Consider the following 15,217-nt stretch of genomic DNA (forward strand, 5'->3'; position numbering starts at 1 on the left):
GATGATTAAAAGCGTGATCTGTGCTGTTATACAGATTAAAACTATACATTTATGGTGGATTGACAATGAAACCCTGTTTAATGTATCCTTATTTTTCAATGAAGCTATACAGATTTGGTTACAATTCCAATTTTATCCTCCAGAAGAGGCAGAATATAAACTGAGTGTACAAAACAATAGGAACACCTTCCTAATATTGAGTTGCACACCCTTTTGTCCTCAGAGCAGCCTCAATTCATCAGGGCATGGATGACTCCAATGCTTCCCACAGTTGTCAAGTTGGCTGAATGTCCTTGGGCTGGTTGACCATTCTTGATACACATGGGAAAAGGTTGAGCGTGAAAATTAGCTAGCTACATAGTTGCCTTTGTATCATGATAAAGGTGTAGTACTGAAACTATCGAGGTTACCTAGCCAGCTACACTTTCAAACAAAGTCAACAACGCAGCCACTGCTAGCTAGCCTACTTCACCAGACAGCAGTACTGTATCATTTTAGTAATTTTAGTCAATAAGATTTTTGCAACGTAAGCTTAACTTTCTGAACATTCGAGACGTGCACTTGTCATTCCAATCTCCTTTGCATTAGCGTAGCCTCTTCTGTAGCCTGTCAACTATGTGTCTGTCTATCCCTGTTCTCTCCCCTCTGCACAGGCCATACAAACGCTTCACACCGCGTGGCCGCTGCCACTCTAACCTGGTGGTCCCAGTGCGCACGACCCACGTGGAGTTCCAGGTCTCTGGCAGCCTCTGGAACTGCCGGTCTGCGGCCAACAAGGCTGAGTTCATCTCAGCCTATGCTACACGTGCTACCCACGTGTAAAGGGATGAATAAGAAAAAGTAAATATAAATATATGGATGAGCAATGGCCGTGGGCCTTAGGCAAGATGCAGTAGATGGTATAGAGTACAGTATATACATATGAGATGAGTAATGTAGGTTATGTAAACATTATATAAAATGGCTGTCACGTCCTGACCAGTAAAGGGGTCATTTTGTTATTGTAGTATGGTCAGGATGTGGCAGGGGTGTGTTTGTTTTGTGTTGTTGGGATTTTTGGGTACTGTTCTATGTCATGTATTTCTATGTTTGTATTTCTAGTTATATTTCTATGTTCAGGGTTTTGGTTTGGCCTTCAATTGGAGGCAGCTAACGACGCTTGTTACAATGGCATTGTTTAAAGTGACTAGTGATACATTTATTACATTTAATTATTAAAGTGGCTAGAGATTTGAGTCTGTATGTTGGCAGCAGCCACTCAATGAAGTCGTGGTCAGATTTGCCGAAAGGAGGGCGGGGGAAGGCTTTGTATGCATCGCGGAAGTTAGAGTAGCAATGATCCAGAATGCTGCCAGCTCGAGTCATGCATTTGATATGCTGATAAAATTTAGGGAGCCTTGTTTTCAGATTAGCTTTGTTAAAATCCCCAGCTACAATAAATGCAGCCTCCAGGATATATGGTTTCCAGTTTACAGAGAGTCCAGTGAAATTCTTTCATGGCCTTTCGAGGTTTCTTGTTTGGGGGGATATACACGGCTGTGATTATAATCGAAGAGAATGCTCTTGGTAGATAATGCGATCGGCATTTGATTGTAAGGAATTCTAGGTCAGGTGAACAAAAGGACTTGAGTTCCTGTATGTTGTTATCATTACAGCACAAATCTTTAATCATAAGGCATACACCCCTGCCCTTCTTCTTAACAGAGAGATGTTTGTTTCTGTCGGCGCGATGCGTGAAGAAACCGGATGGCTGTACCGACTCTGATAACATATGGCGAGTGAGCCATGTTTCCGTGAAACAGAGAATGTTACAATCTCTGATGTCTCTCTGGAAGGCAACCCTTGCTCGAATTTCATCTACCTTGTTGTCAAGAGACTGGACATTGGCGAGTAGTATACTCGGGAGCGGTGAGCGATGTGCCCGTCTACGGAGCCTGACCAGAAGACCGCTCCGTCTGCCCCTTCTGCGTCACCGTTGTTTTGGGTCACCTACTGGGATCAGATCCATTGTCCTGGGTGGTGGTCCGAACAGAAGATCCACTTTGGGAAAGTCGTATTCCTGGTCGTGATGTTGGTAAGTTGATGTTGCTCTTATATCCAATAGTTCTTTCCGGCAGTATGTAATAAGACATAAGAATTCCTGGGGTAACAATGTAAGAAATAAGACATAAAAAAACGAAATACTGCATAGTTTCCTTAAGAACGCGAAGCGACCATCTCTGTCGGCGCAATCTTAAAACATACCTTACAAAGTACAGATCGTTTTGTGCCGTTAAGTTTTATTCCTCATCGCCCCACACGGACCCCAGTGTGTGTGTGTGTATGTGGTCATTTGAAAATTACCATAAACAGTTAGTTTGTTCCACAGCTGTCTTAACTTTGTGGGTGATGGTCTGTCATACATTTTCCTGCACTGAATGTGAACATGACAGTGCTTAACTGCTTAAAATTGATCGCTACCTACTGTGAGATTTATATCGCAAAACCTCTAATAATTCAGACATATTTAAAGTAAACACATTTTGGGAAGATGCAGTGATGCTACAGCATTTATAAGTCAGCCAGACATCAACATTTTAAAGTTGTTTTGGTGTTGGTAGCTTTTACGGTTTTGGCGCTACAGGTGGCAGCGGAAAGAGGATAATAGTAAGTAGGAACAATTTCGACAGTTGGCTTTCAGCAATCACACCTAATAATTGCTTGAGGAGCAAAGCTAAGCTTCAGTTGATTACAGTACACTTACAGACAGGGAGTATTAAAACTTATGTTAAACAACATAAATGCTGCAGTGTAAATGACATTTTATCAATCATGACAAATATGTCAAGAGTGTGTTCCATTCCCACTGACAACATTTATGTCTCCATCTTTCACGGGCTGCTTTGTCCACCTATTGCATTTCAAATCATTGTTAATATAAGATGAGATCAACGTAAGTGTCAGCAAGGAGAAGCTTGGCACTTTGATGTTGACGTCACCAATGTTGATATTGCACAGGACTTCTGGATTCTTCATGTACTTCACTGCAGATACTGCTCAGGATGGTGCATCTGACCCTTCCCTTGACACAAACACTCTAGAAATTAAATTGTCATAATGTTTGCAACAAATGGTCCATTTGCTTATGCACATCCCCAGAAAACAATTAGGATAACGGAAAGAAACATTGTAGATGTTTGTCATTTAACAAGAGATCACTGTGACATCATGACCTTTGATGCACTAAAGGTTTTATGGCTTTCTGGAACAACTTTCGTGTCTAGTAATGTGATACTGATTGTATAATTCAACAGCCTCACGTGATCTTATCATCACATTGATCTAGCATGTACCAGAAAGTCTAAAGACAGCTGTCAAGGTCTATCTCTGTTTTGCACAATTTCAACACTGAAAACTCAAGGCCTATAGAGGCAAAACAGCACATATAACTTAATAACTGAACTACATCACACCTGTTTCATGATCTTGACCATAAGTTCAAATACAGCAATGTCGTTATTCCGAAAGTGTGAAAAACATTTTAATCAGTGGCCTTTGTTATCTACTAACTGGCTTTACCCAAGTGCAGTATTCTGTTAATAATATCCCCCAACCATTTATATTATATTTTTTTATTCAATTATTTTTTGGGGAACTCAGTCGAGGTCTCAACGTACTATTGAGTAATGTACAGCCCTGTATATCACTGGGGCCAAGCTTCCTGCCACCCTGGACCTATATAATATGTGCTGTCAGAGGAAAGCCCATAAAATTGTCAGAGACTCCAGTCACCCAAGTCATAGACTTTTAGCTGCTACCGCACAGCAAGCTGTACCGGAGCGCTAAGTCTTGGACCAAAAGGCTCCTTAACAGCTTCTACCCCCAAGCCATAAGACTGCTGAACAATTAATCAAATGGCCACCGGACTATTTACATTGACCCCTCCCCCCATTTGTTTTGTACACTGCTGCTACTCGCTGTTTAATAGTCACTTCACCCCTACCTTCATGTACAAATTACCTCAACTAACCTGTACCCCCACACACTGACTCGGTACCGGTACCCCCTGTACATAGCCTCGTTATTGTTATGTTATTGTGTTAATTATTTTAATTATTTTTTACTTTAGTTTATTTGGTAAATATTTTCTTAACTCTTCTTGAACTGCACTGTTGGTTAAGGCCTTGTACAGTAAGTAAGCATTTCACGGTAAGGTCTACAGTTGTATTCGGCGCATGTGACAAATAAAGTTTGATTTGATTTCAAGCTGTCATCAAGGCAAAGGGTGGCTACTTTGAAGAATCTAAAATATATTTTGATTTGTTTAACACTTTTAGGTTACTGCATGATTCCATATGTGTTATTTCATAGTTTTGATGTCTTCACTATTATTCTAAAATGTAAAAATAAAGAAAATCCCTTGAATGACTTGGTGTATCCAAACTTTTGACTGGTACTGTATATTGGAGAGAAAAACAGCTAGGGAATGTAATGTTATCTGACAGTATTGATAATAGTATTATAAAATGGTATTGAATATTGACGCCAGTAGACCATTACAGTTGATACAATTAGACAATAGTAGTTAGCTAAATGTTCGGTGCAACTTCTTAATACTGACTGCTGTTGGTATTTATTTATTTTTTAAACTGTGGCTTTAAATCTAAACAACAATCACATTTAGAAATGTTCAAGTATGCCAAAAAAGGTTGTTTCTGAAACGTTGGTTACACTTTATGTATTTTCATACACTCACATATGTATTTATTTGGAGATTGAAGTTAAATCTTTTAATTTGATTCTTTACTCCAGCATTTTGGATTTGAGAGAAAATGTTTCAATATGAGGTGACAGTACAAAACGTTACCTGTTATTTGAGGGCCAATACAAATTAATGGTAAATATTGTATTGTGTTATTTGGAGTCACTTTTATTGGAAATAAGAATATATGTTTCTGAACACTTGGATGCTACCATAATTACAGAAAGTCTGAACTCTAGAAAGAGGCCAGAGTTCTGAGTTGGATGACGATTCAGTCTCTTGGTCCCATCTTTGATACATCTTTACTGACCTCTACTTCTGGATGATAACGGGGTGAACAGGCCATGGCTCGGGTGGTTGATGTCCTTGATGATCTTTTTGGCCTTCCTGTGACTTCGTGTGCTGTATTTGTCCTGGAGGGCAGGTAGTTTGCCCCCGGTGATGTGTTGGGCAGACCGCACCACCCTCTGGAGAGCCCTACGGTTGCGAGTGGTGCAGTCGTACCAGCCCGACAGGATGCTCTCAATTGGAAATCTGTAAAAGTTTGTGAGGGTTTTAGGGGCCAAGCCAACATTTTCCAGCCTGAAGAGGTGCTGATACACATTTTTCACCACACTGTGTGTGTGGGTGGACTATTTCAGATCGTCAGTGATGTGTACGCAGAGGAACTTAAAACTTTCCACCTTCTCCACTGCGGTCCTGTCAATGTGGACAGGGGTGTGCTCCCTCTGCTGTTGTCTGAAGTCCACAATCAGCTCCTTTGTTTTTTTGACATTGAGTGAGAGGTTAATTTCCTTGCACCACTCTCCCAGGGCCCTCACATCCTCCCTGAAGGCTGTCTTGTCATTTATTTATTTTTACCTTTATTTAACTAGGCAAGTCAGTAAGAACAAATTCTTATTTTCAATGATGGCCTATGAACAGTGGGTTAACTGCCTTGTTCAGGTGCAGAAAGACAGATTTTTACCTTGTCAGATCAGGGATTCGATCCTGCAACCTTTCGGTTACTAGTCGAACGCTCTTACCACTAGGCTACCTGCTGCCCCATTTGTTGGTCATCAAGCCTACTACTGTTGTGCCATCTGCAAACTTGATGAATGAGTTGGACGTGTGCGTGGCCACGCAGTCATAGGTGAACAGGGAGTACAGGAGGGAGCTGAGCACGTACCCTTGTAGGGTCCCTATGTTGAGGATTAGCGAAGTGGAGGTGTTGTTTCCTACCTTCACCACTTGGGGGTGGCCCGTCAGGAAGTCCTGGGTCCTGGACAGGGTGGGGTTCAGACCCAGGCCCCCGAGCTTAATGATAAGCTTAGAGGGTACTATGTAGTAGTGTCTCTACTCTACTGATTTATGCCCAATGCCACTATGCAAATGTGATGATATGCATGCTTTATTAAAAAGTTTCAAAACAAATTTTCTCATGCGTTTCATTACCTCAGAGCTCCCCAGGTCACCTCCCTCTGACGCTCACTTTTTGTTCCGGTATCTCCCGATTTACACATTTAAGCACTGTTAATGGTGAGAGCAATGTTAGATTATTTGACTTGAGTCCGTTTTCATCTGTTTATAATTGTACAATTAGCCTAGCAGTAGTAATTATCGTGTTATGGATTAGTTGGAATTAGCAATGTGCATTGCATTTGGGCAAAGGGAAAGTACAAAGGCTGAGTGCAAGAATGATTCTATAAGGGTTGAATAGGAGCCATATGTCTGGGGTTGGAGCTGATAGATCGTAATTACTATTCTATAACACTGTCTTAAATCTTTACTGTTTATATCATTATGTACTCTTAGTATGAATATACCATTTTTATATATTCTTCGAGTTTGAAAGTAGTGTTAGGTTTAAACTCTTTGTGTATGGGAAGTACAATTATCTAGTGAACTTTAGAAGACTGTGGGAATGTGTACTCCCAATAACTCAAGGCCTCTCCTGACTGATAAGACCGATGAAAGGCACAGAGGAGTACAAAGGTTCTGGACTCAGGTTGGGACACGATAACATCAATAGGAAGAACAAACTAGCAACAGGGACTGATTGTCCATCCTAGACATAGAAGGGGGGAGGGCCTAGTCAGAAGATATAAATATATGTGCTTGTGTGACCTGTATACGTGCTATGCAGCAGGAACACCCAGTGTGGTGAATACATTTAGCTTGATGTCACGTCCTGACCCTAGTAAGATGTCATTTTCTATAGTAGAGTAGGTCAGGGCGTGACAGGGGGTGTTTTGTGTTTTTCTATGTTTTCTATTTCTATATTTGGGTTCTAGGTTTTCTATTTCTATGTTGGGTGTTTTTGGGTTGATCTCCAATTGGAGGCAGTTGGTCCTCGTTGCCTCTGATTGGAGATCATCTTTAAGTAGGGGTTTGTCTTCCTGGGTTTTGTGGGTAGTTGTTTTCCGTTTTGTCAAGTGTACCTGATGGAACTGTTGGCTGTCGTTTTGTTGTTTTGTTTAAGTGTCTTCATTAAAGTTAAGAAATGAGCACTCTACACGCTGCGCCTTGGTCCCCTTTATATGACCCGCGTTACAGAACTACCCACAATGATTGGATCAAGCGGCGTGCCCAGGCTGATATGGACACCTGGTCACATAGTGAGTGGACGGAGAGGAGAAATTGGACCTGGGGCCAGGTAATCAAGAGATACCGGAGCCTACCTGGGAAGAACGAGAGGCAACCCCCCCAAAACAATTGGGGGGGGGGGGCACACGGGTAGTTTGGCTGGGCCAGGGGAGAGGCCTGAGTCAACTCCCCATGCTTTTTGTGGTGAGCATGTGTCTGCCTCGCGCACTCTCTCTCCAGTGCGCCTCCATAGCACAGTACGTCCTGTGCCTGCTCCTCGCGCTATCCCTCCAGTGCGCCTCCAGAATCCAGTACGTCCTGTGCCTGTTCTTCGCACACTCCCTCCAGTGCGCATCCATAACCCAGTATGGCCGGTGTCTGCTTTGAGCACTCGGTCCTCAGTGCGTCTCCCCAGTCCAGTGAGACCGGTTCCTGCTCCATGTACAAAGCCTCCAGTGATAATCGATGGTCCGACGCCTGTAGAGATGATCCATGGCACCAAGCCTCTAGTGATGATCCATGGCCCGGTGCCTGTAGGGATATTCCATGGCACGAAGCCTGAAGAGGTAATCCATGGCCCAGAACCTGAAGAAATAATCCTTGGCAAAAAGCCTGGAGGGATTATAAATGGTCCGGAGCCTGTAGGGATAAACCATGGCACGAAGCCTGTAGGAATAATCCATGGCCCGGCACCTGTAGAGATAATCCATGGCAAGAAGCCTCCAGTGATGATCCTTGGCGCGGAACCTGTAGAGATGATCCATAGCATGGAGCCAGCAGCAACGGTCATTATTCTGGAACCTATTATGACGCCTCCCAGTCCGGAGCCTCCGGTGACGCTTTTCCATCCGGAGCCTCCAGCGACGCTCCCCAGTCCGGAGACTCCGGCGACGCTCCCCAGTCCGGAGCCTCTGGCGACGCTCCCCAGTCCGGAGCCTCCGGCGACGCTCCCCAGCCCGGAGCCTCCGGCGGCGGCCCGCAGCCCAGAACCTCCGGCGGCGGCCCGCAGCCTAGAACTTCCAGCAATGATCTACAGTCCGGTTCCTTCGATGACGATCCACGGTCAGGTGGTAATAAAGCAGAAGGATCAGCGGGTGGAGCGGGGAGTACGCCCAGAACCGGAGCCGCCTCCTATGCTGGAGGTTATGTGGACTGCATTTGAGCCGCCATAGCCAATTATTACCCTCCCTTTTGTTTTGTGTTTTTTTTTTTTTGCATTTGGAGTCTGCACCTTTGGGGGGGGAGGGGGGGGGGGGGGGGGGACTGTCACGTCCTGACCCTAGTAAGATGTCATTTTCTATAGTAGAGTAGGTCAGGGCGTGACAGGGGGTGTTTTGTGTTTTTCAATGTTTTCTATTTCTATGTTTGTTCTACGTTTTCTATTTCTATCTTGTTTTTGGGGGGGGTTGATCTCCAATTGGAGGCAGCTGGTCCTCCTTGCCTCTGATTGGAGATCATATTTAAGTAGGGGTTTTTCTTCCTGGGTTTTGTGGGTAGTTGTTTTCCGTTTTGTCAAGTGTACCTGACGGAACTGTTGGCTGTCGTTTTGTTGTTTTGTTTAAGTGTCTTCATTAAAGTTAAGAAATGAGCACTCTACACGCTGTGCCTTGGTCCCCTTTATACGACCCGCGTTACACTTGAGTTTTTCTTGGTCTGTCTGGATGATTGCATCAGAAATTAGAACCTAAAACCAATAATAGGCGAGGTTAGCATTTTTTAATTTGTTTTAATTTAACCTTTATTTAACAGCCCGGGATCGAATAGGGTCTGTAGTGACTTTTATTAAATGTAATACACTATAAGTGAATTTGACCAAATACTTAACACCTTCAAATGGGGGACTAGATACAAAAAGTTCTTTAATTTCTAAATGATAAAACAGATTTGTATGAAACTTTCCTCAATAAAAGGTGACATTCTATACTGTCACCTCATATAAAATATGTTGAATAAAAATATAAACGCAACAAGTGTGATCCCATGTTTCATGAGCTGAAATAAAAGATCCCAGAAATGTTCCATTCGCACAAAAAGCTTAGTTCTCTCAAATTTAGAGCACACTTTTCTTTACATCCCTGTTAGTGACCATTTCTCCTTTGCCAAGATAATCCATCCACCTGACAGGTGTGGTATATCAAGAAGCTGATTAAACAGCATGATCACTACACAGGTGCACCTTTTGCTGAGGACAATAAAAGGCCACTCTACAATGTGCAATTTTGTCACACAACTGGCATGCTGACTGCAGGAATGTCCACCACAGCTGTTGCCAGAGAATTTCATGTTAATTTCCCTACCATAATTTTAGAGAATTTGGCAGTACGTCCAACCGGCCTCAACCGCAGATCACGTGTAACCAAGCCAGCACAGGACCTCCACATCCAGCTTCTTCACCTGCGGGATCGTCTGAGACCAGCCACCCGGACAGATGATGAAACTGTGGGTGTGCACAACCGAAGAATTTCTGCACAAGCTGTCAGAATCCATCTCAGGGAAGCTTATCTGCGTGTTAATCGTCCTCACCAGGGTCTTGACCTGATTGCAGTTCGGTGTTGTAACCGACTTCAGTGGGCAAATGCTCACCTTCGATGGCCACTGGCACGCTAGAGAAGTGTGCTCTTCACAGATTAATCCCGGTTTCAACTGTACTGGGCAGATGGCGTCATGTGGGCGAGCGGTTTACTGATGTCAACGTTCTGAACAGACTGCCCCATAGTGGCGGTGGGGTTATGATATGGGTAGGCATGAGCTACGGACAATGAACACTAATGCATTTTATCGATGGCAATTTGAATGCACAGAGATACCATGATGAGATCCTTGGCCCATTGTTGTGCCATTCATCTGCCGCCATGACCTCACGTTTTAGCCTGAGAATGTAGGGCCCCATGTCGCAAGTATCTGTACACAATTCCTGGAACCCTCCCCTAACCCGGGCGACACTGGGCCAATTGTGCGCCGCCCTATGGGACTCCCGTTAACGGCCGGGTCTGTAGTGATGCCTCTAGCACTGCGATGCAGTGCCTTAGACCACTGCAAGCTTTTCATTCTAATAGTAATATATAATATGCTCAGTGGCGATATTAGCATGTAAATATTAGTGGGGCAAATATAAAAATAAAGAAAAACCCTTGAATGAGCAGGTGTGTCCAAACTTTTGACTGGTACTGTTTTTCTTTATTTTTACTATTTTATACATTATAGAATAACAGTGAAGACATCAAAACTATGAAATAACACATATGAAATCATGTAGTAACCAAAAAAGTGTTAAACAAATCAAAATCGTATTTTCAGTTTGCTGCAGCTAGCGACTGGAACGAGCTGCAACAAACACTCAAACTGGACAGTTTTATCTCAATCTCTTCATTCAAAGACTCAATCATGGACACTCTTACTGACAGGTGTGGCTGCTTTGCGTGATGTATTGTTGTCTCTACCTTCTTGCCCTTTGTGCTGTTATCTGTGCCCAATAATGTTTGTACCATGTTTTGTTCTGCTACCATGTTGTGCTGCTGCCATGTTGTGTTGCTACCATGTTGTTGTCATGTTGTGTTGCTACCATGCTGTGTCGTCATGTGTTGCTGCCTTGCTATGTTGTCTTAGGTCTCTCTTTAGGTAGTGTTGTGTTGTCTCTCGTCGTGATGTGTGTTTTGTTCTACATATTCAAAAAAGATTCCACAGCCCCCGTCCCCGCAGGAGGTCTTTTGCCTTTTGCCTTTTGCTAGGCCATCATTATAAATAAGAATTTGTTCTTAACTGACTTGCCTAGTTAAATAAAGGTAAAATAAATAAATATATTATATTTGAGGTTCTTTAAAGTAGCCACCCTTTGCCTTGATGACAGCTTTGCACACTCTTGGCATTCTTTGAACCGGCTTCATGAGGTGACCTAGAATGCATTTAAATGAACAGATGTGTGATGTGTCTTGTTAAAAGTTAATTTGTGGAATTTCTTTCCTTCTTAATGCATTTGAGCCAATCAGTTGGGTTGTGACAAGGTAGGGCTGGTATACAGAAGATAGCCCTACTTGGTAAAAGACCAAGTCCATATTATGGCAAGAACAGCTCAAATAAGCAAAGAAAAACGACAGTCCATCATTACTTTAAGACATGAAGGTCAGTCAATACTGAACATTTCAAGAACTTTGAAAGTTTCTGCAAGTGCAGTTGCAAAAACCATCAAGCGCTATGATGAAACTGGCTCTCATGAGGACCGCCACAGGAAAGGAAGACCCAGAGTTCATTAGAGTTACCACCCTCAGAAATTGCAGCCCAAATAAATTCTTCACAGAGTTCAAGTAACAGACACATCTCAACATCAACTGTTCAGAGGAGACTGCATGAATCAAGCCTTCATGGTCGAATTGCTGCAAAGAAACCACTACTAAAGGACACCAATAAGAAGAAGAGACTTGCTTGGGCCAAGAAACATAAGTAATGGTAAATCTGGTGAAAATCTGTCCTTTGGTCTGATGAGTCCAAATTTGAGATTTTTGGTTCCAACTGCCGTGTCTTTGTGAGACGCAGAGTAGGTGAACGGATGATCTCCGCGTGTGTGGTTCCCACCGTAAAGCATGGAGGAAGAGGTGTGATGTTGTGGGGGTGCTTTGCTGGTGACACTGTCAGAGAATTATTTTGAATACAAAGCCAGCATGGCTACCACAGTATTCTGCAGTGATTCACTGATAAGTTGTTTTTTAAGTTGTTTTAAAGAAGAAAAAAAAAAAAGTTTACTTTTATTTAAGTCAGTTAAGAACAAATTCTTATTTACAATGACAGCCTACCCCGGCCAACTCCGGCCAACGCTGGGCCAATTGTGCGTTGGGACTCCTGATCACGGCCGGGTCTGTAGCGATGCAGTGCCTTAGACCGCCATCCCATCTGTTTTGCGCTTAGTTGGACTATCATTTGTTTTTCAACAGGACAATGACCCAACACACCTCAAGGGTGTGTAATGCTATTTGAACAAGAAAGAGAGTAATAGAGTTCTGCATTAGATGACCTGGCCTCCACAATCACCCTACCTCAACCCAATTGAGATGGGTTTTTTTTTTTTTTTTTATATTTTATTTTTGCATTTTCCAATTAAGAACATTCAAAACAAAAGTGAAAATATGTTAGACAACAAAGGACAAAGTGACGGTAACAGACGAGCGTAATAAAAAATAAAAATTATATATACGGGCATACATAATACATAAAAAACATACATGATACATAAATCATAATAAAATAAATATTAATAATAATAATGAGACATTGATTCATATGGTCACCTGCTGTAAGCTACATATTATACATTACGTGTGAAACATTATATAAGAATTATATAGAGATTCAATCAATGTGGTGTGGGGGGAGATTCTCCATATAGTCAATAAAAGGTTGCCAAATTCTGTAAAATGTCTTTAACTTATTCCTCAAGCAGTAAGTGATTTTCTCCAGTGGGATACAACTATTAACTTCCGATAGCCACATTGCCACTGGTAGGGGGGAATCCGATTTCCATTTCAAGGCAATAAATTTCTTGGCAATCGCTAGCAATATTTCTGTTAGCTTTATAGTATGACTTTGCCTAAGATTGGTGTTAGTATAGTTACCCAGTAGGCAGACCTCGGGGTCTAAAGGGAATGCAACCCCGTGGATTGAGGATATGGTATCGCATACCCCCTGCCAGAAACCATGTAGTTTTGAACACTGCCAAGTGGAATGGAGGAATGTTCCTTCATCTGAGCCACATCTAAAACATAGGGAGGAGATATCAGGATTGAACTTGTGCAGTCTAGATGGGGTGATATAGAGCTGATGGAGGAAATTAAACTGGATCAATCTGTATCTGGAGTTCAATGTGGATGTAACACCATCCCTGCATAGGTCACTCCATAGGCCCTCATCAAGATCAATACCCAGATCTTTTTCCCATCTAAGTCGGGGTTTATCTAGCTCAGGCAGTGTTAGTACTGACATTAGAGCATCGTAAACACGGGAAATGGTCTTGAGTAGTGGTTGGTCTGCATGGCAGAATTGTTCAATAGGTGACATCTTAGGTAGGTTCCATTGTCCCTTGAGAGTCACCCTAGTAAAGTCTCGTAGTTGTAGGTAGCTAAAGAAGTCCCTGTTAGACAAGTGGTATTTCTGTTTCAGCTGTTCAAAAGACATAAGAACTCCCTCCTCATAACAGTGTTCCAGAAGAGTGATCCCCTTATCAGACCATGGTCTAAAGTTACTATTCTGGAAAAACATAGGGATCAATCTATTGTTCCATAAAGGGGTTTTAGGGGAGAGAAATCCCCCTCGTCCGAACAGCTCATGCAGTTTACACCATGCCAGGACAGAATGTATGATTAAAGGGTTGTCTGTGATGGTTTTTATAGATTTTCTGTCCCATTTGTAAAACAATTCTGCCCCCGTGTCATCATTCATCTCAAGCTTTTCAATGTTCAACCATGAGGGGGAGGGACCATTGTCAAACCTCTGAGCCAGAAACCTAGACTGAGCAGCCCAGTAGTACATTCTAAAATTGGGGAGGTTTAAGCCCCCTTGAACGTAATCCAGGGTCAGTTTGTCCAGGCTAACCCTCGGGGTTTTGCCATGCCAGATAAACCGTCTGGTCAGCTTGTCAAGAGAGGAAAAGAATGCTCCGGGCACAGGGATAGGGAGAGATTGAAACAAATATAGAAATCTGGGCAGGATATTCATTTTAATCACATTGATTCTACCCAGTAGGGTGAGAGGCAAGTCCATCCACCTACACAGGTCACCCTCCACCTTCTGCAACAAGCCGGCCAGATTGAGTTTATAGAGGTTGTTCAGGTTACCATCCACCATTATGCCCAAATATGTGAAGCCCAGAGGCGACCATCGAAAAGGAAACTTGTGCTTGATGGTATGATGGTCAAAGACAGACAGCGGTAAGATTTCGCTTTTATCGAAGTTAACCTTATATCCAGAGAAAGAGCTATAACACTGTAGTAGGATCTGCAAGTGAGAGAGGGAGTGTTCTAGGTTTGTTAGAAATAAGATAAGGTCGTCCGCAAAGAGTGATAGTTTATGGGTATGGGGGCCCACCTCAAAGCCATGTATGTCAGGGCACGATCTAATAGCCTCAGCCAACGGTTCGATGGCGAGGGCAAAGAGGTGGGGGCTAATTGGGCAACCTTGTCTGTTCCCCCTATAGAGAGGGAAAGAGGAGGAAGTAATCCCATTGGTAGCAATCCTAGCTTTAGGAGATTTGTAGAGTGATTTTATCAAATTTACAAAAACGGTACCTAAACCAAACTTTTCCAAGACGCGAAAGAGGTATGGCCATTCAACCCTATCAAAGGCCTTTTCAGCGTCGAGGGAGACTGCGACACTAGGTATTTTGTTTTTGTTAGCAAGGTGAATTATATCAAAGAACCTTCTGAGATTATTGGAGGACAGTCTATTAATTATGAAGCCAGTCTGATCTGGGTTGACCAACAGGGGAAGACATGACTTCAGTCTCTTAGATAGCATCTTGGTGACCAGTTTACAATGTGTGTTAAGGAGAGAGATTGGTCTATAGGAGGCGCACTTTAGCGGGTTTTTCCCTTTCTTGTGGATTACAGTAATCACTGCTTGAGAGAAAGACTCTGGAAAGCAGTTGTCTTCCCCGGCTTTTTTAAGTACCTCCATGAGGTAGGGGACCAACAGCTCCCTAAATTCTTTATAGAACTCTGGAGGGAAGCCATCCTCCCCAGGAGATTTATTAGAAGGTAAGGATTTAATGGCTTCCACCAATTCAGGAACAGAGAAGTTTTCACTCAGGCGCTCTCTGTCTTCCTCTGACAGGCATGGGAGGTTGAGAGAGGAGAGAAAGGAGTCGATCTCCGACAGATCATCGCTTGATTGGGAAGTGTAGAGGTCTTCATAGTATTTCTTAAAGGT

Source organism: Salmo salar, chromosome 16, assembly GCF_965601325.2.
Source record: "Salmo salar chromosome 16, fSalSal1, whole genome shotgun sequence".
NCBI classification, from domain to species: domain Eukaryota; kingdom Metazoa; phylum Chordata; class Actinopteri; order Salmoniformes; family Salmonidae; genus Salmo; species Salmo salar.